This window comes from Hyla sarda, chromosome 8 (genome assembly GCF_029499605.1).
Source record: "Hyla sarda isolate aHylSar1 chromosome 8, aHylSar1.hap1, whole genome shotgun sequence".
Taxonomy (NCBI): domain Eukaryota; kingdom Metazoa; phylum Chordata; class Amphibia; order Anura; family Hylidae; genus Hyla; species Hyla sarda.
The window spans coordinates 116622785-116649703 of record NC_079196.1 but is presented as its reverse complement, the minus strand read 5'-3'; the positions used below and the strand labels follow the sequence as shown (position 1 = coordinate 116649703).

At 43.6% G+C, this 26919-nt stretch overlaps 16 pseudogenes; all 16 read right to left on the bottom strand.

Moving 5' to 3' along the window:
• Nucleotides 1-50: 50 nt before the first annotated feature.
• On the bottom strand, nt 51-314 carry LOC130289068 (U2 spliceosomal RNA; annotated as a pseudogene).
• A 1463-nt stretch (nt 315-1777) lies between these two features.
• On the bottom strand, nt 1778-2043 carry LOC130289157 (U2 spliceosomal RNA; annotated as a pseudogene).
• A 1471-nt stretch (nt 2044-3514) lies between these two features.
• On the bottom strand, nt 3515-3782 carry LOC130289481 (U2 spliceosomal RNA; annotated as a pseudogene).
• Nucleotides 3783-5251: 1469 nt separating this feature from the next.
• Nucleotides 5252-5516, bottom strand: LOC130289219 (U2 spliceosomal RNA; annotated as a pseudogene).
• A 1470-nt stretch (nt 5517-6986) lies between these two features.
• Nucleotides 6987-7250, bottom strand: LOC130289339 (U2 spliceosomal RNA; annotated as a pseudogene).
• Nucleotides 7251-8722: 1472 nt separating this feature from the next.
• LOC130289028 (U2 spliceosomal RNA) lies at nt 8723-8986 on the bottom strand (annotated as a pseudogene).
• A 1472-nt stretch (nt 8987-10458) lies between these two features.
• Nucleotides 10459-10720, bottom strand: LOC130288778 (U2 spliceosomal RNA; annotated as a pseudogene).
• A 1480-nt stretch (nt 10721-12200) lies between these two features.
• On the bottom strand, nt 12201-12464 carry LOC130288772 (U2 spliceosomal RNA; annotated as a pseudogene).
• A 1462-nt stretch (nt 12465-13926) lies between these two features.
• On the bottom strand, nt 13927-14190 carry LOC130289027 (U2 spliceosomal RNA; annotated as a pseudogene).
• Nucleotides 14191-15641: 1451 nt separating this feature from the next.
• On the bottom strand, nt 15642-15906 carry LOC130289126 (U2 spliceosomal RNA; annotated as a pseudogene).
• A 1477-nt stretch (nt 15907-17383) lies between these two features.
• Nucleotides 17384-17648, bottom strand: LOC130289536 (U2 spliceosomal RNA; annotated as a pseudogene).
• Nucleotides 17649-19105: 1457 nt separating this feature from the next.
• Nucleotides 19106-19369, bottom strand: LOC130289565 (U2 spliceosomal RNA; annotated as a pseudogene).
• A 1472-nt stretch (nt 19370-20841) lies between these two features.
• Nucleotides 20842-21105, bottom strand: LOC130289025 (U2 spliceosomal RNA; annotated as a pseudogene).
• A 1478-nt stretch (nt 21106-22583) lies between these two features.
• LOC130289194 (U2 spliceosomal RNA) lies at nt 22584-22847 on the bottom strand (annotated as a pseudogene).
• Nucleotides 22848-24312: 1465 nt separating this feature from the next.
• Nucleotides 24313-24576, bottom strand: LOC130289024 (U2 spliceosomal RNA; annotated as a pseudogene).
• Nucleotides 24577-26047: 1471 nt separating this feature from the next.
• On the bottom strand, nt 26048-26313 carry LOC130289156 (U2 spliceosomal RNA; annotated as a pseudogene).
• Between the last annotated feature and the right edge of the window lie 606 nt (nt 26314-26919).

Here is a 26919-nt window from a genome sequence, read left to right as displayed (position 1 = left end):
CTCACCCACGGAGGATTAAATGAGAATCTTTCTTGTTTAACACTGGAATGGGGTGGTGCACTGTTCACTACCCGAATATACTGCCACATCGGGTCAATGCATAGGGCGACAGAAGCAAGCTTCCAAATCAGCTCCCTTTCTCAAAAATCCATTTAATTTATGGTCCCCAGATAGGGAACGTATGTATCAGTATGTGCTCACAAGCCACCCAAGTGCAAGTATTCACACAAAAAAAAACGTGCCTCAGGATGCGATCTGTCGCAAGATCCTTTCTTTTTTTACACTTGATCTAAGCCAAAAGGCCTAGAGGGGATAACCGGGAAAGGGGTGGACCCAACCATGTCCCCTTCATGAGCACTCACATTACTCATAGGAATGGAAGGAAGGCTGGCAGCCAACCAGCCTCCCATACACTCTCTGGGTGGGTGGCAGTCAGCCACCCATACATACATACAGCACAGGCTAAACCCACATCATCACTTAAAAAACGGACAGGCGACCATTGCACTCTGATGGAGCATTTAGCAATGCAATCCATAGCCTGGCTTTTGCCTGAACCCCCATCACTCCTCCTCTTGCATATAAGACAATATTTCAGATCTGCATATGAAAACAACACGCCTACCTTTGTTGCACATAGCTGCCTGCCTTTCTCTAGTTACCCCACTGGCTGTAGCTGCGTCCCTTCCGACATGGAATAACACCAACTGTAACGATAAACTGAAAATTAACAGTATAAACCTGCATCATTTTGGACTCTGGTATTTGCTGAATCCGGGTGACCTGACAATCGATGGTGGTGCCGCTGGTGATTCTGGCCTTCTTGGAATCTGTTGGGCCTATGTGTTAGCTCACACATCACTTGGGTATCCATGGTAACTACCACAACATGGTCATCTGCAGTTTACATCTAGCCCGTGGCATTGAATGGCATTTTAAAAGTGCTAAGGGTCCTGGTGCAATAATCCTCCCATGAGGATCAGCCTCAACGGCTTTGTAGATTGCACTCATGTCAGCAACTCCATATACATTTTTTTTTCTTCATGCTTCTTTCTTCATCCTTTTTTCTTTCTGTCATTCAGACTTTCATTCATTCGATCTCTCTCACTCACTTGCTTTAACTCATTTGTTCTCACTCACTCACTCACTCAATCACTCACTCACTCATTCACTCTCACTCACTCTCACTCTCTCACTCACTCGCTCACTAAGTCAGTCTCTCTCTCTCTCTCTCTCTCTCTTTTTCTTTTTATATATATTTTTTTCCGTCTTCTTCTTCTTCTTCAGACCCTGTCATAGCACTAATGCCTTTCCAATACCACCAGCAGATGGAGACACTCCATTGCAACATTGGTTGTGAGCAGCAGTTTCTAAAAACAAATGCCTCATGGCGGATTTCCCATCCATCAATGGATGGTAAATTTTGTTTTCATCATTCACTGACCACAGATACCAATGCATGGTCAAGCAACAGCAATGACACACCCTTGTGTATAGGCATGAGACCCTCACGTCATTTAACAGGATTCAGCACCACCCACAAGACAGCTACCTGTCATGTCATGTCAAACCTGCACAGGTGTGCTAGATTATTATTATTTAGTTTTATTTTATTTTTTTACACCAATCAGTGTGCAAACATGGTCATTAAAACGCTAAATGAATAGACGTTCATAAACCAGTCAGTGCAACTCATCATTTTGGTCTCCAATTCTCAAACTCAAATTCTCACCCACGGAGGATTAAATGAGAATCTTTCTTGTTTAACACTGGAATGGGGTGGTGCACTGTTCACTACCCGAATATACTGCCACATCGGGTCAATGCATAGGGCGACAGAAGCAAGCTTCCAAATCAGCTCCCTTTCTCAAAAATCCATTTAATTTATGGTCCCCAGATAGGGAACGTATGTATCAGTATGTGCTCACAAGTCACCCAAGTGCAAGTATTCACACAAAAAAAAAAACGTGCCTCAGGATGCGATCTGTCGCAAGATCCTTTCTTTTTTTACACTTGATCTAAGCCAAAAGGCCTAGAGGGGATAACCGGGAAAGGGGTGGACCCAACCATGTCCCCTTCATGAGCACTCACATTACTCATAGGAATGGAAGGAAGGCTGGCAGCCAACCAGCCTCCCATACACTCTCTGGGTGGGTGGCAGTCAGCCACCCATACATACATACAGCACAGGCTAAACCCACATCATCACTTAAAAAACGGACAGGCGACCATTGCACTCTGATGGAGCATTTAGCAATGCAATCCATAGCCTGGCTTTTGCCTGAACCCCCATCACTCCTCCTCTTGCATATAAGACAATATTTCAGATCTGCATATGAAAACAACACGCCTACCTTTGTTGCACATAGCTGCCTGCCTGTCTCTAGTTACCCCACTGGCTGTAGCTGCGTCCCTTCCGACATGGAATAACACCAACTGTAACGATAAACTGAAAATTAACAGTATAAACCTGCATCATTTTGGACTCTGGTATTTGCTGAATCCGGGTGACCTGACAATCGATGGTGGTGCCGCTGGTGATTCTGGCCTTCTTGGAATCTGTTGGGCCTATGTGTTAGCTCACACATCACTTGGGTATCCATGGTAACTACCACAACATGGTCATCTGCAGTTTACATCTAGCCCGTGGCATTGAATGGCATTTTAAAAGTGCTAAGGGTCCTGGTGCAATAATCCTCCCATGAGGATCAGCCTCAACGGCTTTGTAGATTGCACTCATGTCAGCAACTCCATATACATTTTTTTTTCTTCATGCTTCTTTCTTCATCCTTTTTTCTTTCTGTCATTCAGACTTTCATTCATTCGATCTCTCTCACTCACTTGCTTTAACTCATTTGTTCTCACTCACTCACTCACTCAATCACTCACTCACTCATTCACTCTCACTCACTCTCACTCTCTCACTCACTCGCTCACTAAGTCAGTCTCTCTCTCTCTCTCTCTCTTTTTCTTTTTATATATATTTTTTTCCGTCTTCTTCTTCTTCTTCTTCTTCTTCTTCAGACCCTGTCATAGCACTAATGCCTTTCCAATACCACCAGCAGATGGAGACACTCCATTGCAACATTGGTTGTGAGCAGCAGTTTCTAAAAACAAATGCCTCATGGCGGATTTCCCATCCATCAATGGATGGTAAATTTTGTTTTTATCATTCACTGACCACAGATACCAATGCATGGTCAAGCAACAGCAATAACACACCCTTGTGTATAGGCATGAGACCCTCACGTCATTTAACAGGATTCAGCACCACCCACAAGACAGCTACCTGTCATGTCATGTCAAACCTGCACAGGTGTGCTAGATTATTATTATTTAGTTTTATTTTATTTTTTTACACCAATCAGTGTGCAAACATGGTCATTAAAACGCTAAATGAATAGACGTTCATAAACCAGTCAGTGCAACTCATCATTTTGGTCTCCAATTCTCAAACTCAAATTCTCACCCACGGAGGATTAAATGAGAATCTTTCTTGTTTAACACTGGAATGGGGTGGTGCACTGTTCACTACCCGAATATACTGCCACATCGGGTCAATGCATAGGGCGACAGAAGCAAGCTTCCAAATCAGCTCCCTTTCTCAAAAATCCATTTAATTTATGGTCCCCAGATAGAGAACGTATGTATCAGTATGTGCTCACAAGTCACCCAAGTGCAAGTATTCACACAAAAAAAAAAAAACGTGCCTCAGGATGCGATCTGTCGCAAGATCCTTTCTTTTTTTACACTTGATCTAAGCCAAAAGGCCTAGAGGGGATAACCGGGAAAGGGGTGGACCCAACCATGTCCCCTTCATGAGCACTCACATTACTCATAGGAATGGAAGGAAGGCTGGCAGCCAACCAGCCTCCCATACACTCTCTGGGTGGGTGGCAGTCAGCCACCCATACATACATACAGCACAGGCTAAACCCACATCATCACTTAAAAAACGGACAGGCGACCATTGCACTCTGATGGAGCATTTAGCAATGCAATCCATAGCCTGGCTTTTGCCTGAACCCCCATCACTCCTCCTCTTGCATATAAGACAATATTTCAGATCTGCATATGAAAACAACACGCCTACCTTTGTTGCACATAGCTGCCTGCCTGTCTCTAGTTACCCCACTGGCTGTAGCTGCGTCCCTTCCGACATGGAATAACACCAACTGTAACGATAAACTGAAAATTAACAGTATAAACCTGCATCATTTTGGACTCTGGTATTTGCTGAATCCGGGTGACCTGACAATCGATGGTGGTGCCGCTGGTGATTCTGGCCTTCTTGGAATCTGTTGGGCCTATGTGTTAGCTCACACATCACTTGGGTATCCATGGTAACTACCACAACATGGTCATCTGCAGTTTACATCTAGCCCGTGGCATTGAATGGCATTTTAAAAGTGCTAAGGGTCCTGGTGCAATAATCCTCCCATGAGGATCAGCCTCAACGGCTTTGTAGATTGCACTCATGTCAGCAACTCCATATACATTTTTTTTTCTTCATGCTTCTTTCTTCATCCTTTTTTCTTTCTGTCATTCAGACTTTCATTCATTCGATCTCTCTCACTCACTTGCTTTAACTCATTTGTTCTCACTCACTCACTCACTCACTCACTCACTCATTCACTCTCACTCACTCTCACTCTCTCACTCACTCGCTCACTAAGTCAGTCTCTCTCTCTCTCTCTCTCTCTTTTTCTTTTTATATATATTTTTTTCCGTCTTCTTCTTCTTCTTCTTCTTCTTCTTCAGACCCTGTCATAGCACTAATGCCTTTCCAATACCACCAGCAGATGGAGACACTCCATTGCAACATTGGTTGTGAGCAGCAGTTTCTAAAAACAAATGCCTCATGGCGGATTTCCCATCCATCAATGGATGGTAAATTTTGTTTTTATCATTCACTGACCACAGATACCAATGCATGGTCAAGCAACAGCAATGACACACCCTTGTGTATAGGCATGAGACCCTCACGTCATTTAACAGGATTCAGCACCACCCACAAGACAGCTACCTGTCATGTCATGTCAAACCTGCACAGGTGTGCTAGATTATTATTATTTAGTTTTATTTTATTTTTTTACACCAATCAGTGTGCAAACATGGTCATTAAAACGCTAAATGAATAGACGTTCATAAACCAGTCAGTGCAACTCATCATTTTGGTCTCCAATTCTCAAACTCAAATTCTCACCCACGGAGGATTAAATGAGAATCTTTCTTGTTTAACACTGGAATGGGGTGGTGCACTGTTCACTACCCGAATATACTGCCACATCGGGTCAATGCATAGGGCGACAGAAGCAAGCTTCCAAATCAGCTCCCTTTCTCAAAAATCCATTTAATTTATGGTCCCCAGATAGGGAACGTATGTATCAGTATGTGCTCACAAGTCACCCAAGTGCAAGTATTCACACAAAAAAAAACGTGCCTCAGGATGCGATCTGTCGCAAGATCCTTTCTTTTTTTTACACTTGATCTAAGCCAAAAGGCCTAGAGGGGATAACCGGGAAAGGGGTGGACCCAACCATGTCCCCTTCATGAGCACTCACATTACTCATAGGAATGGAAGGAAGGCTGGCAGCCAACCAGCCTCCCATACACTCTCTGGGTGGGTGGCAGTCAGCCACCCATACATACATACAGCACAGGCTAAACCCACATCATCACTTAAAAAACGGACAGGCGACCATTGCACTCTGATGAAGCATTTAGCAATGCAATCCATAGCCTGGCTTTTGCCTGAACCCCCATCACTCCTCCTCTTGCATATAAGACAATATTTCAGATCTGCATATGAAAACAACACGCCTACCTTTGTTGCACATAGCTGCCTGCCTGTCTCTAGTTACCCCACTGGCTGTAGCTGCGTCCCTTCCGACATGGAATAACACCAACTGTAACGATAAACTGAAAATTAACAGTATAAACCTGCATCATTTTGGACTCTGGTATTTGCTGAATCCGGGTGACCTGGCAATCGATGGTGGTGCCGCTGGTGATTCTGGCCTTCTTGGAATCTGTTGGGCCTATGTGTTAGCTCACACATCACTTGGGTATCCATGGTAACTACCACAACATGGTCATCTGCAGTTTACATCTAGCCCGTGGCATTGAATGGCATTTTAAAAGTGCTAAGGGTCCTGGTGCAATAATCCTCCCATGAGGATCAGCCTCAACGGCTTTGTAGATTGCACTCATGTCAGCAACTCCATATACATTTTTTTTTCTTCATGCTTTTTTCTTCATCCTTTTTTCTTTCTGTCATTCAGACTTTCATTCATTCGATCTCTCTCACTCACTTGCTTTAACTCATTTGTTCTCACTCACTCACTCACTCACTCAATCACTCACTCACTCATTCACTCTCACTCACTCTCACTCTCTCACTCACTCGCTCACTAAGTCAGTCTCTCTCTCTCTCTCTCTCTTTTTCTTTTTATATATATTTTTTTCCGTCTTCTTCTTCTTCTTCTTCTTCAGACCCTGTCATAGCACTAATGCCTTTCCAATACCACCAGCAGATGGAGACACTCCATTGCAACATTGGTTGTGAGCAGCAGTTTCTAAAAACAAATGCCTCATGGCGGATTTCCCATCCATCAATGGATGGTAAATTTTGTTTTTATCATTCACTGACCACAGATACCAATGCATGGTCAAGCAACAGCAATGACACACCCTTGTGTATAGGCATGAGACCCTCACGTCATTTAACAGGATTCAGCACCACCCACAAGACAGCTACCTGTCATGTCATGTCAAACCTGCACAGGTGTGCTAGATTATTATTATTTAGTTTTATTTTATTTTTTTTACACCAATCAGTGTGCAAACATGGTCATTAAAACGCTAAATGAATAGACGTTCATAAACCAGTCAGTGCAACTCATCATTTTGGTCTCCAATTCTCAAACTCAAATTCTCACCCACGGAGGATTAAATGAGAATCTTTCTTGTTTAACACTGGAATGGGGTGGTGCACTGTTCACTACCCGAATATACTGCCACATCGGGTCAATGCATAGGGCGACAGAAGCAAGCTTCCAAATCAGCTCCCTTTCTCAAAAATCCATTTAATTTATGGTCCCCACATAGGGAACGTATGTATCAGTATGTGCTCACAAGTCACCCAAGTGCAAGTATTCACACAAAAAAAAACGTGCCTCAGGATGCGATCTGTCGCAAGATCCTTTCTTTTTTTACACTTGATCTAAGCCAAAAGGCCTAGAGGGGATAACCGGGAAAGGGGTGGACCCAACCATGTCCCCTTCATGAGCACTCACATTACTCATAGGAATGGAAGGAAGGCTGGCAGCCAACCAGCCTCCCATACACTCTCTGGGTGGGTGGCAGTCAGCCACCCATACATACATACAGCACAGGCTAAACCCACATCATCACTTAAAAAACGGACAGGCGACCATTGCACTCTGATGGAGCATTTAGCAATGCAATCCATAGCCTGGCTTTTGCCTGAACCCCCATCACTCCTCCTCTTGCATATAAGACAATATTTCAGATCTGCATATGAAAACAACACGCCTACCTTTGTTGCACATAGCTGCCTGCCTGTCTCTAGTTACCCCACTGGCTGTAGCTGCGTCCCTTCCGACATGGAATAACACCAACTGTAACGATAAACTGAAAATTAACAGTATAAACCTGCATCATTTTGGACTCTGGTATTTGCTGAATCCGGGTGACCTGACAATCGATGGTGGTGCCGCTGGTGATTCTGGCCTTCTTGGAATCTGTTGGGCCTATGTGTTAGCTCACACATCACTTGGGTATCCATGGTAACTACCACAACATGGTCATCTGCAGTTTACATCTAGCCCGTGGCATTGAATGGCATTTTAAAAGTGCTAAGGGTCCTGGTGCAATAATCCTCCCATGAGGATCAGCCTCAACGGCTTTGTAGATTGCACTCATGTCAGCAACTCCATATACATTTTTTTTTCTTCATGCTTCTTTCTTCATCCTTTTTTCTTTCTGTCATTCAGACTTTCATTCATTCGATCTCTCTCACTCACTTGCTTTAACTCATTTGTTCTCACTCACTCACTCACTCACTCAATCACTCACTCACTCATTCACTCTCACTCACTCTCACTCTCTCACTCACTCGCTCACTAAGTCAGTCTCTCTCTCTCTCTCTCTCTCTCTCTTTTTCTTTTTATATATATTTTTTTCCGTCTTCTTCTTCTTCTTCTTCAGACCCTGTCATAGCACTAATGCCTTTCCAATACCACCAGCAGATGGAGACACTCCATTGCAACATTGGTTGTGAGCAGCAGTTTCTAAAAACAAATGCCTCATGGCGGATTTCCCATCCATCAATGGATGGTAAATTTTGTTTTTATCATTCACTGACCACAGATACCAATGCATGGTCAAGCAACAGCAATGACACACCCTTGTGTATAGGCATGAGACCCTCACGTCATTTAACAGGATTCAGCACCACCCACAAGACAGCTACCTGTCATGTCATGTCAAACCTGCACAGGTGTGCTAGATTATTATTATTTAGTTTTATTTTATTTTTTTACACCAATCAGTGTGCAAACATGGTCATTAAAACGCTAAATGAATAGACGTTCATAAACCAGTCAGTGCAACTCATCATTTTGGTCTCCAATTCTCAAACTCAAATTCTCACCCACGGAGGATTAAATGAGAATCTTTCTTGTTTAACACTGGAATGGGGTGGTGCACTGTTCACTACCCGAATATACTGCCACATCGGGTCAATGCATAGGGCGACAGAAGCAAGCTTCCAAATCAGCTCCCTTTCTCAAAAATCCATTTAATTTATGGTCCCCAGATAGGGAACGTATGTATCAGTATGTGCTCACAAGTCACCCAAGTGCAAGTATTCACACAAAAAAAAACGTGCCTCAGGATGCGATCTGTCGCAAGATCCTTTCTTTTTTTACACTTGATCTAAGCCAAAAGGCCTAGAGGGGATAACCAGGAAAGGGGTGGACCCAACCATGTCCCCTTCATGAGCACTCACATTACTCATAGGAATGGAAGGAAGGCTGGCAGCCAACCAGCCTCCCATACACTCTCTGGGTGGGTGGCAGTCAGCCACCCATACATACATACAGCACAGGCTAAACCCACATCATCACTTAAAAAACGGACAGGCGACCATTGCACTCTGATGGAGCATTTAGCAATGCAATCCATAGCCTGGCTTTTGCCTGAACCCCCATCACTCCTCCTCTTGCATATAAGACAATATTTCAGATCTGCATATGAAAACAACACGCCTACCTTTGTTGCACATAGCTGCCTGCCTGTCTCTAGTTACCCCACTGGCTGTAGCTGCGTCCCTTCCGACATGGAATAACACCAACTGTAACGATAAACTGAAAATTAACAGTATAAACCTGCATCATTTTGGACTCTGGTATTTGCTGAATCCGGGTGACCTGACAATCGATGGTGGTGCCGCTGGTGATTCTGGCCTTCTTGGAATCTGTTGGGCCTATGTGTTAGCTCACACATCACTTGGGTATCCATGGTAACTACCACAACATGGTCATCTGCAGTTTACATCTAGCCCGTGGCATTGAATGGCATTTTAAAAGTGCTAAGGGTCCTGGTGCAATAATCCTCCCATGAGGATCAGCCTCAACGGCTTTGTAGATTGCACTCATGTCAGCAACTCCATATACATTTTTTTTTCTTCATGCTTCTTTCTTCATCCTTTTTTCTTTCTGTCATTCAGACTTTCATTCATTCGATCTCTCTCACTCACTTGCTTTAACTCATTTGTTCTCACTCACTCACTCACTCACTCAATCACTCACTCACTCATTCACTCTCACTCACTCTCACTCTCTCACTCACTCGCTCACTAAGTCAGTCTCTCTCTCTCTCTCTCTCTCTCTCTTTTTCTTTTTATATATATTTTTTTCCGTCTTCTTCTTCTTCTTCTTCAGACCCTGTCATAGCACTAATGCCTTTCCAATACCACCAGCAGATGGAGACACTCCATTGCAACATTGGTTGTGAGCAGCAGTTTCTAAAAACAAATGCCTCATGGCGGATTTCCCATCCATCAATGGATGGTAAATTTTGTTTTTATCATTCACTGACCACAGATACCAATGCATGGTCAAGCAACAGCAATGACACACCCTTGTGTATAGGCATGAGACCCTCACGTCATTTAACAGGATTCAGCACCACCCACAAGACAGCTACCTGTCATGTCATGTCAAACCTGCACAGGTGTGCTAGATTATTATTATTTAGTTTTATTTTATTTTTTTACACCAATCAGTGTGCAAACATGGCCATTAAAACGCTAAATGAATAGACGTTCATAAACCAGTCAGTGCAACTCATCATTTTGGTCTCCAATTCTCAAACTCAAATTCTCACCCACGGAGGATTAAATGAGAATCTTTCTTGTTTAACACTGGAATGGGGTGGTGCACTGTTCACTACCCGAATATACTGCCACATCGGGTCAATGCATAGGGCGACAGAAGCAAGCTTCCAAATCAGCTCCCTTTCTCAAAAATCCATTTAATTTATGGTCCCCAGATAGGGAACGTATGTATCAGTATGTGCTCACAAGTCACCCAAGTGCAAGTATTCACACAAAAAAAAGTGCCTCAGGATGCGATCTGTCGCAAGATCCTTTCTTTTTTTACACTTGATCTAAGCCAAAAGGCCTAGAGGGGATAACCGGGAAAGGGGTGGACCAAACCATGTCCCCTTCATGAGCACTCACATTACTCATAGGAATGGAAGGAAGGCTGGCAGCCAACCAGCCTCCCATACACTCTCTGGGTGGGTGGCAGTCAGCCACCCATACATACATACAGCACAGGCTAAACCCACATCATCACTTAAAAAACGGACAGGCGACCATTGCACTCTGATGGAGCATTTAGCAATGCAATCCATAGCCTGGCTTTTGCCTGAACCCCCATCACTCCTCCTCTTGCATATAAGACAATATTTCAGATCTGCATATGAAAACAACACGCCTACCTTTGTTGCACATAGCTGCCTGCCTGTCTCTAGTTACCCCACTGGCTGTAGCTGCGTCCCTTCCGACATGGAATAACACCAACTGTAACGATAAACTGAAAATTAACAGTATAAACCTGCATCATTTTGGACTCTGGTATTTGCTGAATCCGGGTGACCTGACAATCGATGGTGGTGCCGCTGGTGATTCTGGCCTTCTTGGAATCTGTTGGGCCTATGTGTTAGCTCACACATCACTTGGGTATCCATGGTAACTACCACAACATGGTCATCTGCAGTTTACATCTAGCCCGTGGCATTGAATGGCATTTTAAAAGTGCTAAGGGTCCTGGTGCAATAATCCTCCCATGAGGATCAGCCTCAACGGCTTTGTAGATTGCACTCATGTCAGCAACTCCATATACATTTTTTTTTCTTCATGCTTCTTTCTTCATCCTTTTTTCTTTCTGTCATTCAGACTTTCATTCATTCGATCTCTCTCACTCACTTGCTTTAACTCATTTGTTCTCACTCACTCACTCACTCAATCACTCACTCACTCATTCACTCTCACTCACTCTCACTCTCTCACTCACTCGCTCACTAAGTCAGTCTCTCTCTCTCTCTCTCTCTTTTTCTTTTTATATATATTTTTTTCCGTCTTCTTCTTCTTCTTCTTCTTCTTCTTCTTCTTCTTCAGACCCTGTCATAGCACTAATGCCTTTCCAATACCACCAGCAGATGGAGACACTCCATTGCAACATTGGTTGTGAGCAGCAGTTTCTAAAAACAAATGCCTCATGGCGGATTTCCCATCCATCAATGGATGGTAAATTTTGTTTTTATCATTCACTGACCACAGATACCAATGCATGGTCAAGCAACAGCAATGACACACCCTTGTGTATAGGCATGAGACCCTCACGTCATTTAACAGGATTCAGCACCACCCACAAGACAGCTACCTGTCATGTCATGTCAAACCTGCACAGGTGTGCTAGATTATTATTATTTAGTTTTATTTTATTTTTTTACACCAATCAGTGTGCAAACATGGTCATTAAAACGCTAAATGAATAGACGTTCATAAACCAGTCAGTGCAACTCATCATTTTGGTCTCCAATTCTCAAACTCAAATTCTCACCCACGGAGGATTAAATGAGAATCTTTCTTGTTTAACACTGGAATGGGGTGGTGCACTGTTCACTACCCGAATATACTGCCACATCGGGTCAATGCATAGGGCGACAGAAGCAAGCTTCCAAATCAGCTCCCTTTCTCAAAAATCCATTTAATTTATGGTCCCCAGATAGGGAACGTATGTATCAGTATGTGCTCACAAGTCACCCAAGTGCAAGTATTCACACAAAAAAAAACGTGCCTCAGGATGCGATCTGTCACAAGATTCTTTCTTTTTTTACACTTGATCTAAGCCAAAAGGCCTAGAGGGGATAACCGGGAAAGGGGTGGACCCAACCATGTCCCCTTCATGAGCACTCACATTACTCATAGGAATGGAAGGAAGGCTGGCAGCCAACCAGCCTCCCATACACTCTCTGGGTGGGTGGCAGTCAGCCACCCATACATACATACAGCACAGGCTAAACCCACATCATCACTTAAAAAACGGACAGGCGACCATTGCACTCTGATGGAGCATTTAGCAATGCAATCCATAGCCTGGCTTTTGCCTGAACCCCCATCACTCCTCCTCTTGCATATAAGACAATATTTCATATCTGCATATGAAAACAACACGCCTACCTTTGTTGCACATAGCTGCCTGCCTGTCTCTAGTTACCCCACTGGCTGTAGCTGCGTCCCTTCCGACATGGAATAACACCAACTGTAACGATAAACTGAAAATTAACAGTATAAACCTGCATCATTTTGGACTCTGGTATTTGCTGAATCCGGGTGACCTGACAATCGATGGTGGTGCCGCTGGTGATTCTGGCCTTCTTGGAATCTGTTGGGCCTATGTGTTAGCTCACACATCACTTGGGTATCCATGGTAACTACCACAACATGGTCATCTGCAGTTTACATCTAGCCCGTGGCATTGAATGGCATTTTAAAAGTGCTAAGGGTCCTGGTGCAATAATCCTCCCATGAGGATCAGCCTCAGCGGCTTTGTAGATTGCACTCATGTCAGCAACTCCATATACATTTTTTTTTCTTCATGCTTCTTTCTTCATCCTTTTTTCTTTCTGTCATTCAGACTTTCATTCATTCGATCTCTCTCACTCACTTGCTTTAACTCATTTGTTCTCACTCACTCACTCACTCAATCACTCACTCACTCATTCACTCTCACTCACTCTCACTCTCTCACTCACTCGCTCACTAAGTCAGTCTCTCTCTCTCTCTCTCTCTTTTTCTTTTTATATATATTTTTTTCCGTCTTCTTCTTCTTCTTCTTCAGACCCTGTCATAGCACTAATGCCTTTCCAATACCACCAGCAGATGGAGACACTCCATTGCAACATTGGTTGTGAGCAGCAGTTTCTAAAAACAAATGCCTCATGGCGGATTTCCCATCCATCAATGGATGGTAAATTTTGTTTTTATCATTCACTGACCACAGATACCAATGCATGGTCAAGCAACAGCAATGACACACCCTTGTGTATAGGCATGAGACCCTCACGTCATTTAACAGGATTCAGCACCACCCACAAGACAGCTACCTGTCATGTCATGTCAAACCTGCACAGGTGTGCTAGATTATTATTATTTAGTTTTATTTTATTTTTTTACACCAATCAGTGTGCAAACATGGTCATTAAAACGCTAAATGAATAGACGTTCATAAACCAGTCAGTGCAACTCATCATTTTGGTCTCCAATTCTCAAACTCAAATTCTCACCCACGGAGGATTAAATGAGAATCTTTCTTGTTTAACACTGGAATGGGGTGGTGCACTGTTCACTACCCGAATATACTGCCACATCGGGTCAATGCATAGGGCGACAGAAGCAAGCTTCCAAATCAGCTCCCTTTCTCAAAAATCCATTTAATTTATGGTCCCCAGATAGGGAACGTATGTATCAGTATGTGCTCACAAGTCACCCAAGTGCAAGTATTCACACAAAAAAAAACGTGCCTCAGGATGCGATCTGTCGCAAGATCCTTTCTTTTTTTACACTTGATCTAAGCCAAAAGGCCTAGAGGGGATAACCGGGAAAGGGGTGGACCCAACCATGTCCCCTTCATGAGCACTCACATTACTCATAGGAATGGAAGGAAGGCTGGCAGCCAACCAGCCTCCCATACACTCTCTGGGTGGGTGGCAGTCAGCCACCCATACATACATACAGCACAGGCTAAACCCACATCATCACTTAAAAAACGGACAGGCGACCATTGCACTCTGATGGAGCATTTAGCAATGCAATCCATAGCCTGGCTTTTGCCTGAACCCCCATCACTCCTCCTCTTGCATATAAGACAATATTTCAGATCTGCATATGAAAACAACACGCCTACCTTTGTTGCACATAGCTGCCTGCCTGTCTCTAGTTACCCCACTGGCTGTAGCTGCGTCCCTTCCGACATGGAATAACACCAACTGTAACGATAAACTGAAAATTAACAGTATAAACCTGCATCATTTTGGACTCTGGTATTTGCTGAATCCGGGTGACCTGACAATCGATGGTGGTGCCGCTGGTGATTCTGGCCTTCTTGGAATCTGTTGGGCCTATGTGTTAGCTCACACATCACTTGGGTATCCATGGTAACTACCACAACATGGTCATCTGCAGTTTACATCTAGCCCGTGGCATTGAATGGCATTTTAAAAGTGCTAAGGGTCCTGGTGCAATAATCCTCCCATGAGGATCAGCCTCAACGGCTTTGTAGATTGCACTCATGTCAGCAACTCCATATACATTTTTTTTTCTTCATGCTTCTTTCTTCATCCTTTTTTCTTTCTGTCATTCAGACTTTCATTCATTCGATCTCTCTCACTCACTTGCTTTAACTCATTTGTTCTCACTCACTCACTCATTCACTCTCACTCACTCTCACTCTCTCACTCACTCGCTCACTAAGTCAGTCTCTCTCTCTCTCTCTCTCTTTTTCTTTTTATATATATTTTTTTCCGTCTTCTTCTTCTTCTTCTTCTTCTTCTTCAGACCCTGTCATAGCACTAATGCCTTTCCAATACCACCAGCAGATGGAGACACTCCATTGCAACATTGGTTGTGAGCAGCAGTTTCTAAAAACAAATGCCTCATGGCGGATTTCCCATCCATCAATGGATGGTAAATTTTGTTTTTATCATTCACTGACCACAGATACCAATGCATGGTCAAGCAACAGCAATGACACACCCTTGTGTATAGGCATGAGACCCTCACGTCATTTAACAGGATTCAGCACCACCCACAAGACAGCTATCTGTCATGTCATGTCAAACCTGCACAGGTGTGCTAGATTATTATTATTTAGTTTTATTTTATTTTTTTACACCAATCAGTGTGCAAACATGGTCATTAAAACGCTAAATAAATAGACGTTCATAAACCAGTCAGTGCAACTCATCATTTTGGTCTCCAATTCTCAAACTCAAATTCTCACCCACGGAGGATTAAATGAGAATCTTTCTTGTTTAACACTGGAATGGGGTGGTGCACTGTTCACTACCCGAATATACTGCCACATCGGGTCAATGCATAGGGCGACAGAAGCAAGCTTCCAAATCAGCTCCCTTTCTCAAAAATCCATTTAATTTATGGTCCCCAGATAGGGAACGTATGTATCAGTATGTGCTCACAAGTCACCCAAGTGCAAGTATTCACACAAAAAAAAAACGTGCCTCAGGATGCGATCTGTCGCAAGATCCTTTCTTTTTTTACACTTGATCTAAGCCAAAAGGCCTAGAGGGGATAACCGGGAAAGGGGTGGACCCAACCATGTCCCCTTCATGAGCACTCACATTACTCATAGGAATGGAAGGAAGGCTGGCAGCCAACCAGCCTCCCATACACTCTCTGGGTGGGTGGCAGTCAGCCACCCATACATACATACAGCACAGGCTAAACCCACATCATCACTTAAAAAACGGACAGGCGACCATTGCACTCTGATGGAGCATTTAGCAATGCAATCCATAGCCTGGCTTTTGCCTGAACCCCGATCACTCCTCCTCTTGCATATAAGACAATATTTCAGATCTGCATATGAAAACAACACGCCTACCTTTGTTGCACATAGCTGCCTGCCTGTCTCTAGTTACCCCACTGGCTGTAGCTGCGTCCCTTCCGACATGGAATAACACCAACTGTAACGATAAACTGAAAATTAACAGTATAAACCTGCATCATTTTGGACTCTGGTATTTGCTGAATCCGGGTGACCTGACAATCGATGGTGGTGCCGCTGGTGATTCTGGCCTTCTTGGAATCTGTTGGGCCTATGTGTTAGCTCACACATCACTTGGGTATCCATGGTAACTACCACAACATGGTCATCTGCAGTTTACATCTAGCCCGTGGCATTGAATGGCATTTTAAAAGTGCTAAGGGTCCTGGTGCAATAATCCTCCCATGAGGATCAGCCTCAACGGCTTTGTAGATTGCACTCATGTCAGCAACTCCATATACATTTTTTTTTCTTCATGCTTCTTTCTTCATCCTTTTTTCTTTCTGTCATTCAGACTTTCATTCATTCGATCTCTCTCACTCACTTGCTTTAACTCATTTGTTCTCACTCACTCACTCACTCACTCAATCACTCACTCACTCATTCACTCTCACTCACTCACTCTCTCACTCACTCGCTCACTAAGTCAGTCTCTCTCTCTCTCTCTCTTTTTCTTTTTATATATATTTTTTTCCGTCTTCTTCTTCTTCTTCTTCTTCTTCTTCTTCTTCAGACCCTGTCATAGCACTAATGCCTTTCCAATACCACCAGCAGATGGAGACACTCCATTGCAACATTGGTTGTGAGCAGCAGTTTCTAAAAACAAATGCCTCATGGCGGATTTCCCATCCATCAATGGATGGTAAATTTTGTTTTTATCATTCACTGACCACAGATACCAATGCATGGTCAAGCAACAGCAATGACACACCCTTGTGTATAGGCATGAGACCCTCACGTCATTTAACAGGATTCAGCACCACCCACAAGACAGCTACCTGTCATGTCATGTCAAACCTGCACAGGTGTGCTAGATTATTATTATTTAGTTTTATTTTATTTTTTTACACCAATCAGTGTGCAAACATGGTCATTAAAACGCTAAATGAATAGACGTTCATAAACCAGTCAGTGCAACTCATCATTTTGGTCTCCAATTCTCAAACTCAAATTCTCACCCACGGAGGATTAAATGAGAATCTTTCTTGTTTAACACTGGAATGGGGTGGTGCACTGTTCACTACCCGAATATACTGCCACATCGGGTCAATGCATAGGGTGACAGAAGCAAGCTTCCAAATCAGCTCCCTTTCTCAAAAATCCATTTAATTTATGGTCCCCAGATAGGGAACGTATGTATCAGTATGTGCTCACAAGTCACCCAAGTGCAAGTATTCACACAAAAAAAAAACGTGCCTCAGGATGCGATCTGTCGCAAGATCCTTTCTTTTTTTACACTTGATCTAAGCCAAAAGGCCTAGAGGGGATAACCGGGAAAGGGGTGGACCCAACCATGTCCCCTTCATGAGCACTCACATTACTCATAGGAATGGAAGGAAGGCTGGCAGCCAACCAGCCTCCCATACACTCTCTGGGTGGGTGGCAGTCAGCCACCCATACATACATACAGCACAGGCTAAACCCACATCATCACTTAAAAAACGGACAGGCGACCATTGCACTCTGATGGAGCATTTAGCAATGCAATCCATAGCCTGGCTTTTGCCTGAACCCCCATCACTCCTCCTCTTGCATATAAGACAATATTTCAGATCTGCATATGAAAACAACACGGCTACCTTTGTTGCACATAGCTGCCTGCCTGTCTCTAGTTACCCCACTGGCTGTAGCTGCGTCCCTTCCGACATGGAATAACACCAACTGTAACGATAAACTGAAAATTAACAGTATAAACCTGCATCATTTTGGACTCTGGTATTTGCTGAATCCGGGTGACCTGACAATCGATGGTGGTGCCGCTGGTGATTCTGGCCTTCTTGGAATCTGTTGGGCCTATGTGTTAGCTCACACATCACTTGGGTATCCATGGTAACTACCACAACATGGTCATCTGCAGTTTACATCTAGCCCGTGGCATTGAATGGCATTTTAAAAGTGCTAAGGGTCCTGGTGCAATAATCCTCCCATGAGGATCAGCCTCAACGGCTTTGTAGATTGCACTCATGTCAGCAACTCCATATACATTTTTTTTTCTTCATGCTTCTTTCTTCATCCTTTTTTCTTTCTGTCATTCAGACTTTCATTCATTCGATCTCTCTCACTCACTTGCTTTAACTCATTTGTTCTCACTCACTCACTCATTCACTCTCACTCACTCTCACTCTCTCACTCACTCGCTCACTAAGTCAGTCTCTCTCTCTCTCTCTCTCTTTTTCTTTTTATATATATTTTTTTCCGTCTTCTTCTTCTTCTTCTTCTTCTTCTTCTTCTTCAGACCCTGTCATAGCACTAATGCCTTTCCAATACCACCAGCAGATGGAGACACTCCATTGCAACATTGGTTGTGAGCAGCAGTTTCTAAAAACAAATGCCTCATGGCGGATTTCCCATCCATCAATGGATGGTAAATTTTGTTTTTATCATTCACTGACCACAGATACCAATGCATGGTCAAGCAACAGCAATGACACACCCTTGTGTATAGGCATGAGACCCTCACGTCATTTAACAGGATTCAGCACCACCCACAAGACAGCTACCTGTCATGTCATGTCAAACCTGCACAGGTGTGCTAGATTATTATTATTTAGTTTTATTTTATTTTTTTACACCAATCAGTGTGCAAACATGGTCATTAAAACGCTAAATGAATAGACGTTCATAAACCAGTCAGTGCAACTCATCATTTTGGTCTCCAATTCTCAAACTCAAATTCTCACCCACGGAGGATTAAATGAGAATCTTTCTTGTTTAACACTGGAATGGGGTGGTGCACTGTTCACCACCCGAATATACTGCCACATCGGGTCAATGCATAGGGTGACAGAAGCAAGCTTCCAAATCAGCTCCCTTTCTCAAAAATCCATTTAATTTATGGTCCCCAGATAGGGAACGTATGTATCAGTATGTGCTCACAAGTCACCCAAGTGCAAGTATTCACACAAAAAAAAACGTGCCTCAGGATGCGATCTGTCGCAAGATCCTTTCTTTTTTTACACTTGATCTAAGCCAAAAGGCCTAGAGGGGATAACCGGGAAAGGGGTGGACCCAACCATGTCCCCTTCATGAGCACTCACATTACTCATAGGAATGGAAGGAAGGCTGGCAGCCAACCAGCCTCCCATACACTCTCTGGGTGGGTGGCAGTCAGCCACCCATACATACATACAGCACAGGCTAAACCCACATCATCACTTAAAAAACGGACAGGCGACCATTGCACTCTGATGGAGCATTTAGCAATGCAATCCATAGCCTGGCTTTTGCCTGAACCCCCATCACTCCTCCTCTTGCATATAAGACAATATTTCAGATCTGCATATGAAAACAACACGCCTACCTTTGTTGCACATAGCTGCCTGCCTGTCTCTAGTTACCCCACTGGCTGTAGCTGCGTCCCTTCCGACATGGAATAACACCAACTGTAACGATAAACTGAAAATTAACAGTATAAACCTGCATCATTTTGGACTCTGGTATTTGCTGAATCCGGGTGACCTGACAATCGATGGTGGTGCCGCTGGTGATTCTGGCCTTCTTGGAATCTGTTGGGCCTATGTGTTAGCTCACACATCACTTGGGTATCCATGGTAACTACCACAACATGGTCATCTGCAGTTTACATCTAGCCCGTGGCATTGAATGGCATTTTAAAAGTGATAAGGGTCCTGGTGCAATAATCCTCCCATGAGGATCAGCCTCAACGGCTTTGTAGATTGCACTCATGTCAGCAACTCCATATACATTTTTTTTTCTTCATGCTTCTTTCTTCATCCTTTTTTCTTTCTGTCATTCAGACTTTCATTCATTCGATCTCTCTCACTCACTTGCTTTAACTCATTTGTTCTCACTCACTCACTCACTCACTCAATCACTCACTCACTCATTCACTCTCACTCACTCTCACTCTCTCACTCACTCGCTCACTAAGTCAGTCTCTCTCTCTCTCTCTCTCTTTTTCTTTTTATATATATTTTTTTCCGTCTTCTTCTTCTTCTTCTTCTTCTTCAGACCCTGTCATAGCACTAATGCCTTTCCAATACCACCAGCAGATGGAGACACTCCATTGCAACATTGGTTGTGAGCAGCAGTTTCTAAAAACAAATGCCTCATGGCGGATTTCCCATCCATCAATGGATGGTAAATTTTGTTTTTATCATTCACTGACCACAGATACCAATGCATGGTCAAGCAACAGCAATGACACACCCTTGTGTATAGGCATGAGACCCTCACGTCATTTAACAGGATTCAGCACCACCCACAAGACAGCTACCTGTCATGTCATGTCAAACCTGCACAGGTGTGCTAGATTATTATTATTTAGTTTTATTTTATTTTTTTACACCAATCAGTGTGCAAACATGGTCATTAAAACGCTAAATGAATAGACGTTCATAAACCAGTCAGTGCAACTCATCATTTTGGTCTCCAATTCTCAAACTCAAATTCTCACCCACGGAGGATTAAATGAGAATCTTTCTTGTTTAACACTGGAATGGGGTGGTGCACTGTTCACTACCCGAATATACTGCCACATCGGGTCAATGCATAGGGCGACAGAAGCAAGCTTCCAAATCAGCTCCCTTTCTCAAAAATCCATTTAATTTATGGTCCCCAGATAGGGAACGTATGTATCAGTATGTGCTCACAAGTCACCCAAGTGCAAGTATTCACACAAAAAAAAACGTGCCTCAGGATGCGATCTGTCGCAAGATCCTTTCTTTTTTTACACTTGATCTAAGCCAAAAGGCCTAGAGGGGATAACTGGGAAAGGGGTGGACCCAACCATGTCCCCTTCATGAGCACTCACATTACTCATAGGAATGGAAGGAAGGCTGGCAGCCAACCAGCCTCCCATACACTCTCTGGGTGGGTGGCAGTCAGCCACCCATACATACATACAGCACAGGCTAAACCCACATCATCACTTAAAAAACGGACAGGCGACCATTGCACTCTGATGGAGCATTTAGCAATGCAATCCATAGCCTGGCTTTTGCCTGAACCCCCATCACTCCTCCTCTTGCATATAAGACAATATTTCAGATCTGCATATGAAAACAACACGCCTACCTTTGTTGCACATAGCTGCCTGCCTGTCTCTAGTTACCCCACTGGCTGTAGCTGCGTCCCTTCCGACATGGAATAACACCAACTGTAACGATAAACTGAAAATTAACAGTATAAACCTGCATCATTTTGGACTCTGGTATTTGCTGAATCCGGGTGACCTGACAATCGATGGTGGTGCCGCTGGTGATTCTGGCCTTCTTGGAATCTGTTGGGCCTATGTGTTAGCTCACACATCACTTGGGTATCCATGGTAACTACCACAACATGGTCATCTGCAGTTTACATCTAGCCCGTGGCATTGAATGGCATTTTAAAAGTGCTAAGGGTCCTGGTGCAATAATCCTCCCATGAGGATCAGCCTCAACGGCTTTGTAGATTGCACTCATGTCAGCAACTCCATATACATTTTTTTTTCTTCATGCTTCTTTCTTCATCCTTTTTTCTTTCTGTCATTCAGACTTTCATTCATTCGATCTCTCTCACTCACTTGCTTTAACTCATTTGTTCTCACTCACTCACTCACTCACTCAATCACTCACTCACTCATTCACTCTCACTCACTCTCACTCTCTCACTCACTCGCTCACTAAGTCAGTCTCTCTCTCTCTCTCTCTCTTTTTCTTTTTATATATATTTTTTTCCGTCTTCTTCTTCTTCTTCTTCTTCTTCTTCTTCAGACCCTGTCAGAGCACTAATGCCTTTCCAATACCACCAGCAGATGGAGACACTCCATTGCAACATTGGTTGTGAGCAGCAGTTTCTAAAAACAAATGCCTCATGGCGGATTTCCCATCCATCAATGGATGGTAAATTTTGTTTTTATCATTCACTGACCACAGATACCAATGCATGGTCAAGCAACAGCAATGACACACCCTTGTGTATAGGCATGAGACCCTCACGTCATTTAACAGGATTCAGCACCACCCACAAGACAGCTACCTGTCATGTCATGTCAAACCTGCACATGTGTGCTAGATTATTATTATTTAGTTTTATTTTATTTTTTTACACCAATCAGTGTGCAAACATGGTCATTAAAACGCTAAATGAATAGACGTTCATAAACCAGTCAGTGCAACTCATCATTTTGGTCTCCAATTCTCAAACTCAAATTCTCACCCACGGAGGATTAAATGAGAATCTTTCTTGTTTAACACTGGAATGGGGTGGTGCACTGTTCACTACCCGAATATACTGCCACATCGGGTCAATGCATAGGGCGACAGAAGCAAGCTTCCAAATCAGCTCCCTTTCTCAAAAATCGATTTAATTTATGGTCCCCAGATAGGGAACGTATGTATCAGTATGTGCTCACAAGTCACCCAAGTGCAAGTATTCACACAAAAAAAAACGTGCCTCAGGATGCGATCTGTCGCAAGATCCTTTCTTTTTTTACACTTGATCTAAGCCAAAAGGCCTAGAGGGGATAACCGGGAAAGGGGTGGACCCAACCATGTCCCCTTCATGAGCACTCACATTACTCATAGGAATGGAAGGAAGGCTGGCAGCCAACCAGCCTCCCATACACTCTCTGGGTGGGTGGCAGTCAGCCACCCATACATACATACAGCACAGGCTAAACCCACATCATCACTTAAAAAACGGACAGGCGACCATTGCACTCTGATGGAGCATTTAGCAATGCAATCCATAGCCTGGCTTTTGCCTGAACCCCCATCACTCCTCCTCTTGCATATAAGACAATATTTCAGATCTGCATATGAAAACAACACGCCTACCTTTGTTGCACATAGCTGCCTGCCTGTCTCTAGTTACCCCACTGGCTGTAGCTGCGTCCCTTCCGACATGGAATAACACCAACTGTAACGATAAACTGAAAATTAACAGTATAAACCTGCATCATTTTGGACTCTGGTATTTGCTGAATCCGGGTGACCTGACAATCGATGGTGGTGCCGCTGGTGATTCTGGCCTTCTTGGAATCTGTTGGGCCTATGTGTTAGCTCACACATCACTTGGGTATCCATGGTAACTACCACAACATGGTCATCTGCAGTTTACATCTAGCCCGTGGCATTGAATGGCATTTTAAAAGTGCTAAGGGTCCTGGTGCAATAATCCTCCCATGAGGATCAGCCTCAACGGCTTTGTAGATTGCACTCATGTCAGCAACTCCATATACATTTTTTTTTCTTCATGCTTCTTTCTTCATCCTTTTTTCTTTCTGTCATTCAGACTTTCATTCATTCGATCTCTCTCACTCACTTGCTTTAACTCATTTGTTCTCACTCACTCACTCACTCAATCACTCACTCACTCATTCACTCTCACTCACTCTCACTCTCTCACTCACTCGCTCACTAAGTCAGTCTCTCTCTCTCTCTTTTTCTTTTTATATATATTTTTTTCCGTCTTCTTCTTCTTCTTCTTCTTCTTCTTCAGACCCTGTCATAGCACTAATGCCTTTCCAATACCACCAGCAGATGGAGACACTCCATTGCAACATTGGTTGTGAGCAGCAGTTTCTAAAAACAAATGCCTCATGGCGGATTTCCCATCCATCAATGGATGGTAAATTTTGTTTTTATCATTCACTGACCACAGATACCAATGCATGGTCAAGCAACAGCAATGACACACCCTTGTGTATAGGCATGAGACCCTCACGTCATTTAACAGGATTCAGCACCACCCACAAGACAGCTACCTGTCATGTCATGTCAAACCTGCACAGGTGTGCTAGATTATTATTATTTAGTTTTATTTTATTTTTTTACACCAATCAGTGTGCAAACATGGTCATTAAAACGCTAAATGAATAGACGTTCATAAACCAGTCAGTGCAACTCATCATTTTGGTCTCCAATTCTCAAACTCAAATTCTCACCCACGGAGGATTAAATGAGAATCTTTCTTGTTTAACACTGGAATGGGGTGGTGCACTGTTCACTACCCGAATATACTGCCACATCGGGTCAATGCATAGGGCGACAGAAGCAAGCTTCCAAATCAGCTCCCTTTCTCAAAAATCCATTTAATTTATGGTCCCCAGATAGGGAACGTATGTATCAGTATGTGCTCACAAGTCACCCAAGTGCAAGTATTCACACAAAAAAAAACGTGCCTCAGGATGCGATCTGTCGCAAGATCCTTTCTTTTTTTACACTTGATCTAAGCCAAAAGGCCTAGAGGGGATAACTGGGAAAGGGGTGGACCCAACCATGTCCCCTTCATGAGCACTCACATTACTCATAGGAATGGAAGGAAGGCTGGCAGCCAACCAGCCTCCCATACACTCTCTGGGTGGGTGGCAGTCAGCCACCCATACATACATACAGCACAGGCTAAACCCACATCATCACTTAAAAAACGGACAGGCGACCATTGCACTCTGATGGAGCATTTAGCAATGCAATCCATAGCCTGGCTTTTGCCTGAACCCCCATCACTCCTCCTCTTGCATATAAGACAATATTTCAGATCTGCATATGAAAACAACACGCCTACCTTTGTTGCACATAGCTGCCTGCCTGTCTCTAGTTACCCCACTGGCTGTAGCTGCGTCCCTTCCGACATGGAATAACACCAACTGTAACGATAAACTGAAAATTAACAGTATAAACCTGCATCATTTTGGACTCTGGTATTTGCTGAATCCGGGTGACCTGACAATCGATGGTGGTGCCGCTGGTGATTCTGGCCTTCTTGGAATCTGTTGGGCCTATGTGTTAGCTCACACATCACTTGGGTATCCATGGTAACTACCACAACATGGTCATCTGCAGTTTACATCTAGCCCGTGGCATTGAATGGCATTTTAAAAGTGCTAAGGGTCCTGGTGCAATAATCCTCCCATGAGGATCAGCCTCAACGGCTTTGTAGATTGCACTCATGTCAGCAACTCCATATACATTTTTTTTTCTTCATGCTTCTTTCTTCATCCTTTTTTCTTTCTGTCATTCAGACTTTCATTCATTCGATCTCTCTCACTCACTTGCTTTAACTCATTTGTTCTCACTCACTCACTCACTCACTCAATCACTCACTCACTCATTCACTCTCACTCACTCTCACTCTCTCACTCACTCGCTCACTAAGTCAGTCTCTCTCTCTCTCTCTCTCTCTTTTTCTTTTTATATATATTTTTTTCCGTCTTCTTCTTCTTCTTCTTCTTCAGACCCTGTCATAGCACTAATGCCTTTCCAATACCACCAGCAGATGGAGACACTCCATTGCAACATTGGTTGTGAGCAGCAGTTTCTAAAAACAAATGCCTCATGGCGGATTTCCCATCCATCAATGGATGGTAAATTTTGTTTTTATCATTCACTGACCACAGATACCAATGCATGGTCAAGCAACAGCAATGACACACCCTTGTGTATAGGCATGAGACCCTCACGTCATTTAACAGGATTCAGCACCACCCACAAGACAGCTACCTGTCATGTCATGTCAAACCTGCACAGGTGTGCTAGATTATTATTATTTAGTTTTATTTTATTTTTTTACACCAATCAGTGTGCAAACATGGTCATTAAAACGCTAAATGAATAGACGTTCATAAACCAGTCAGTGCAACTCATCATTTTGGTCTCCAATTCTCAAACTCAAATTCTCACCCACGGAGGATTAAATGAGAATCTTTCTTGTTTAACACTGGAATGGGGTGGTGCACTGTTCACTACCCGAATATACTGCCACATCGGGTCAATGCATAGGGCGACAGAAGCAAGCTTCCAAATCAGCTCCCTTTCTCAAAAATCCATTTAATTTATGGTCCCCAGATAGGGAACGTATGTATCAGTATGTGCTCACAAGTCACCCAAGTGCAAGTATTCACACAAAAAAAAAAACGTGCCTCAGGATGCGATCTGTCGCAAGATCCTTTCTTTTTTTACACTTGATCTAAGCCAAAAGGCCTAGAGGGGATAACCGGGAAAGGGGTGGACCCAACCATGTCCCCTTCATGAGCACTCACATTACTCATAGGAATGGAAGGAAGGCTGGCAGCCAACCAGCCTCCCATACACTCTCTGGGTGGGTGGCAGTCAGCCACCCATACATACATACAGCACAGGCTAAACCCACATCATCACTTAAAAAACGGACAGGCGACCATTGCACTCTGATGGAGCATTTAGCAATGCAATCCATAGCCTAGCTTTTGCCTGAACCCCCATCACTCCTCCTCTTGCATATAAGACAATATTTCAGATCTGCATATGAAAACAACACGCCTACCTTTGTTGCACATAGCTGCCTGCCTGTCTCTAGTTACCCCACTGGCTGTAGCTGCGTCCCTTCCGACATGGAATAACACCAACTGTAACGATAAACTGAAAATTAACAGTATAAACCTGCATCATTTTGGACTCTGGTATTTGCTGAATCCGGGTGACCTGACAATCGATGGTGGTGCCGCTGGTGATTCTGGCCTTCTTGGAATCTGTTGGGCCTATGTGTTAGCTCACACATCACTTGGGTATCCATGGTAACTACCACAACATGGTCATCTGCAGTTTACATCTAGCCCGTG